Source organism: Grammomys surdaster, unplaced genomic scaffold (assembly GCF_004785775.1).
Source record: "Grammomys surdaster isolate TR1022 unplaced genomic scaffold, NIH_TR_1.0 126131, whole genome shotgun sequence".
Lineage (NCBI taxonomy): Eukaryota > Metazoa > Chordata > Mammalia > Rodentia > Muridae > Grammomys > Grammomys surdaster.
Genome location: NW_021620939.1, coordinates 6,177,133 through 6,183,175, shown reverse-complemented (window position 1 = coordinate 6,183,175; position 6,043 = coordinate 6,177,133).

Below are 6,043 nucleotides of genomic sequence, written 5' to 3'. Positions count from 1 at the left end.
AGGAGTGGAGCTTCTCCAAGTCTCCATAGGCCTTTCAGGATTTCCTCTCTTTGCTCACGAAGGCTTCCAGGTTCCCACCTTGAGGCAAATATAATTTATGCAGGTTTGTTCTGCACACTTCATTTCATATTACTTCACTCTAGGAATCTAAGGTAAGAGTTTTCTTTGTGGGATGATGGGGCTAGAACCCAGAGCTTTCTACATGCCAACAAGTACTCTACCACTGAGCGTCAGTCTTTACTCCAGAACAACAGTTCTCAACCTGTGGGTCTCAACCTCTCTGGAGGGCCAAAGACCCTTTCACAGGGGTTACATACCAGGTGTCCTGCATATCGCTGTTTACATTGTGATTCATAACAGTAGCAAAATTACAGTTATGAAGTAGCAATGAAAATCATTATGGTTGGCGTTACCACAGTATAAAGAACTGCATGAAAGAGTTGCAGCGTTAGGAAGGTTGAGAACCGTTCTCAAAGCTCTCTTATTCTCTAATTGACACAGAAGTATTTTTGCTGTATTTTGTTAACTGCAAGCTATTTCCCCCATGGAATTGATCTCCATAGAAGATAAATATCTTGAAAGATAAATATGAAGCTTCCTAGCTACCAGTTTGATGCTACCAGTTTCCACATGGATGTCAGTATTTCTCTTAGAATCTCATTTTTGCTTTGTGTGCATATGTATGTTCTGTGTACGTGTATGTGCACATATGTATGGGAATATGTGCAGGGGTGTGTGCACACGGTACATTGGGTGTTGTTCTAATGAGCTTCAACTGTCAACTTGACACAGCCTACAGTCAACTGGAAAGCTAGTCTCAGTTGAGGGATTGCCCAGATCACATTGACTCATGAGAATATCTGTAGGGAATTGTTTTGGTTGTTAATTGATGCAGGAATGTCCAGCTCACTGCAGTTAGTACTGTTCCCTGGGCAGGTGGTCCTGGGCTGTATGAGAAAGCTCGCTAAGTTTGAGTGAGCCAGCGAGCATCGTGGGTTCCTTCCTTCTTTCTGCTTCAAGTTCCTGCTCAGCTCCTGTGCTGGAGTTTCCTCAAGGATCAACTGTGACCTGTGAGCTGGAATAAACCCTTTCCTCCCCTCAGTTGCCTTTGGTCAGAATGTTCTAGCACAGCAGCAGTAAGGAAGCTAAAACTTCTTTGACATTGTCTCACTTCTATTTTTCACAGAGCTAGAAGCTCACTGGTTGACTAGACTGCCTTGGCCAGAAAGCTCCAGGGACCCTCTTGTCTCCACAGCCCCAGCACTGAGGTTAAAAATCCCCACCTCTGTGCCTGGCTCTAACAGAGGTGCTTGTGTAACAAGCACTTTACCCATGAGCAATTTACAGATTAAGCAGTTCTTCCCCCCAGTCTTCATTCTTGCTCCCAAGTACAAAAGCCCTCATCAGACATGACAGAGTCTCCACTTATTGGGATAAGCTGGTGAGCTTGCATCTCTAAGATTCGTGCTTAACCTCTACAGAAGCAAGCCACTATAGCTACATTTGTTTGTTTGTTTGTTTGTTTGTTTGAGGACAGGTTACCTGTAGCTCGGGCTGGCCTGCACTCCAGATCCTCCTGTTTCTACCTCGAAAAGTGTTGATTACAAGTGTACCACTGAAATAGGTGGGATTTTTTTTTCTTTCTGTACACAAACAGGTGGGTGTCTGTTAGTCCCTGGCTACCCTTTCTACAAAGGGAGTTCCAGGCCAATCAGAGCTGTAGAATGAAGTCTTTTCTCAAAAAAAAAAAATGAGGACATTAGATTGCAATAGTTTATCTTAAAATATACCAATAACATCACTTTGTATAATGTAGGCTAAGCAGAACCAACTCTTCCAGAGGCCTGTCCTCAGTAGGTTACCCAGTCTAACCTTGAACTCACTTGTAGCCAACGAAGGCATTGAATTTGCAGGCTTCCTGCCTCAGCCACAAATCTTCCCTTAAGTCATCACAAAGTTCAAAATTGATACAGGTGGAGGGCACACCTATAAGCGCAGTATGCAGAAGGTGAAAGCAAGAAGGTTGTGAGTTCCGGACCTGTTTAGGATACTCAGTGAGATTCTCTGAATAAAAAAGAAAAAAGAGCAAACAAAGAGTCAGTGTTGTAGCCAGGCGGTGGTGGCTCACACCACTCAGCACTCGGAAGGCAGAGGCAGGTGGATTTCTGAGCTCGAGGTCAGCCTGGTCTACAGAGTCAGTTCCAAGACAGCCAGGGCTACACAGAGAAACCCTGTCTCAAAACACCAAAAACCAAACCAAACCAAAACTTTTAATCTACTTTTTAATTTTTATTTGAATATTAGGATAAACTTTACCTATAGCTTGCTTTTTGTTGATGAAATTACAAAGAAATCAATGCTGGTTCTTTTGGAATACTAATAAAGAAATTTGAGTCAGGCATGGTGGTATATACCTGTAATCCCAGCAACTTAGAGAATGAGGCAGGAGGATTCTCACAAGGTAGAGGCCAGCTAGGACTACAGAGTAGGCTCTTAAAAAAAAAAAGAATTCAGTTGTAATGGCTCATGCTTGTAATCCCAGCACTTGGGAGGTAGAGACAGGAGATTACTACAAATTTAAGGTCAATCTGGCCTACTTATTGAATCTCAGGCCAGACAGGAACAAAATTGCAAGACTCACACCTAACAACCCAAGAAAATGGGGCTGGAGGTGTACCTCACTGGTAGAGCAGTGTGATCCCCAGTACTATAAAGCAAGAACACAACTCCCAGTGTGTGACTGCTACCTCTGAGACACTATTTGTCATGATACAAACACTATGATATGTTGTTTTAAAAACTAAAAGTTAAACGTTTGAAATGACGACTCAGGAGCCAGATGCTGTGGTGAAAGCTTGCTCACTCAGATTAAAGGTATGAGCCACCACCACTTTGTTCACTGTAACACTCTAGAATCTCGAAAACCAACTCTTTTAGAGCGCTCTACCTGTCTGCTGGGATTAAAGGCATGGGCTCTCGCCACCTTGTTCATATAGTTCATCTTAGCTCCAAATCCCGCCAGACTTAGAAAACAAGTTTGAACTGTCGTAACCCTTTGAATTTACCTAAAACATTTTAAATCTCTTACCTGTGTTTTTAATACTAAACAACAAAATCTTTTTTATTTTTTTATTTTTTATTTTTTTTGGTATTTCGAGACAGGGTTTCTCTGTGTAGCCCTGGCTGTCCTGGAACTCACTCTGTAGACCAGGCTGGCCTTGAACTCTTGAACTCGGAGATCCGCCTGCCTCTGCCTCCCAAGTGCTGGGATTAAAGGCGTATGCCACCACTGCCCGGCTAATCCTTTTTATTTTTAAGAAGAAAACTCAAAAGCTAATGTCCAACAGGTTTGTCAGTTAACCATCTTAAAGGTAGGACACTTGGTACGTTTGAAAGACTAACACACATTATGTCCTGGCAACCTGGACAGTCTGTGACTGTTCTTGATGAGACCTTTTAATATTTTTCTCAGAAGCACTATTTATTTTATGGCTTGTTTCTGAGACTGAAGGAATGTTAATTTATATTTTCTACTCCTGCAACAAATTACGTCCTCGTAAGTTCATATAGCCACATACTAGTCACATATAGCTTTAATTTTCCTCTTTGTCCTTCTGGTCCCATAAAATAGACCCATCCTGCACATAGTGTACCTAAGATAAGGTTCCAATCCCTAGAAGCTGAGTATTTACCTCCTGAAGAGGCCAATCTGGATGCCAAGCTTTTGGTGAAGTTACTGTTACATCTGCTCCTGTGTCTATCAAACCTTCAATTTCAGTGCCATTCATTTGTATTTTCAGCTTAGGTCTCCCATCATTTATAGCAGTTTGCCAAAATACTTGTTTCCTGGTCTCTCCTGAATTTTTTGTTTTATCTACTGAAGCTGTTCTGACCTTAATTATATCCAAAGCAGTGTTGTTTTTAACAACAGGCGTTAAATCTTTTAATTGCTCAGTGGCTGAGTTTCTCCTACAATGAGAGGGGATGATTAAATTGAATTCAGTATGGGGGCCTGCAGGAGGCCCCCCAGGGTATTTCCCAACAGCAAAGGGTTACCTTGCCTATCCCTTGTCAATCTGCATTCATTAGTCCGGTGCTGGCCTTTACCACACCTTGTACATATTCCAGAAGATTGAGGCCTTTTTTTTCACATTTTTTATTGGATATTTTATTTACATTTCAGATGTGATCCCCTTTCCCCATTTCCCTCCCACCAGGAACTCCTTATCCCATCCCCCCTCCTCTTGCTTCTATGAGGATGTGCCCCCACCCACCTGCCCACTCCCACCTCCCCACCCATGAATTCCCCCACACTGGGGCATCCAGCCTTCACTGGACCAAGGACTTCCTCTCCCATCTATGCCCGACAAGGCCATCCTCCCCTACATATACAGCTTGGAGCCATGGGTCCCTCCCTATGTGCTCCCATGGCTGGTGGTTTAGACCCTGGGAGCTCTGGTTGGTTGGTATTGTTGCTCTCCCCATGGGACTGCAAAGCCTTTCAGCTCCTTCAGACTTCTCTTTCACTCCTCTATTGGGAACCCCATGATCAGTTCAATGGTTAGCAATCAATATATTGGATATTAGCCCTCTATCGGATGTAGGACTGGTAAAGATCTTTTCCCAATCTGTTGATTGTCCTTTTGTCCTATTGACAGTGTCATTTGCCTTACAGAAGCTTTGCAATTTTATGAGGTCCCATTTGTCAATTCATGATCTTAGAGCATAAGCCATTGGTGTTCTGTTCAGGAACTTTTCCCCTGTACCCAGGTATTCGAGGGTCTTCCCCACCTTTTCTTCTATTAGTTTCAGTGTATCTGGTTTTATGTGAAGGTCCTTTATCCACTTGGACTTGAGCTTTGTACAAGGAGATAAGAATGGATCGATTTGCATTCTTCTACATATTGTCCTCCAGTTGAACCAGCACCATTTGTTGAAAACGCTGTCCTTTTTCCACTGGATGGTTTTAGCTCCTTTGTCAAAGATCAAGTGACCATAGGTGTGTGGGTTCATTTCTGGGTCTTCAATTCTATTCCATTGATCTTCCTGCCCATCTTTGTACCAATACCGTACAGTTTTTATTATTATCGGAAATTCTTAGGCAAATGGATGGAACTAGAAAATATCATCCTGAGTGAGGTAACCCAATCACAAAAGAACACACATGGTATGCACTCACTGATAATTGAATATTAGCCCAAAAGTTTGCAATAACCAAGATACAACTCACAGACCACATGAATCTCATGAAGGAAGACCAAAGGTGCTTCGCTCCTTCTTAGGAGTTAGTAAAATATTCATGGGAACAAATATGGAGACAAAGCGTGGGACAGAAACTGAAGGAGGGGTTGTCTGGAGACTGCTTCACCTGGGTTTCCATCCCATGTACAGTCACCAAAGGTAGACACTGATGTGGATACCAGGAAGTACATGCTGACAGGAGCCTGATAGAGCTAGCTGTCTCCTTAGAGGTCTGCCAGAGCCTGACAAGTACAGAGGTGGATGTTCATGGCTGAGGCTTTCTTTTTGGATTATTTCTAGAAAAAAAAATCCATTGTTTCTAGGAATGCCTTGCCTACAGTCCTCTCTTTTTTTTTTTTTTCTCAAGACAGGCTTTCTCTGGATAGCCTGGGCTGTCCTGGAACTCACTCTGTAGACCAGGCTGGCCTCGAACTCAGAAATCTGCCTGCCTCTGCCTCCCAAATGCTGGGGTTAAAGGCGTGCGCCACCACCGTCCGGCTTAAATGACCTTTCTCAACACAATTAAAGTATTTGCCATCTTTATTTTTCTTAAGATTTTTAGAATTTCTTCTGTCCCATCAGCATCATAAAGGACCAACATCAGCCATCTCTCCTCTCTCGGTGCTGATCTTGCCTTCAAAGGTCTAATCACCCTTTTGCATTCTAAACTATCATTTTCTTTTTTCCCTTTTTCTTTTTTCTTTTAGATTTATTTATTTGATGTCTATAAGTGTACTGTTGCTGTCTTCAGACACACGAGAATTAAACTCAGGACCTTTGGAAGAACAGCCAGTGCTCTTAA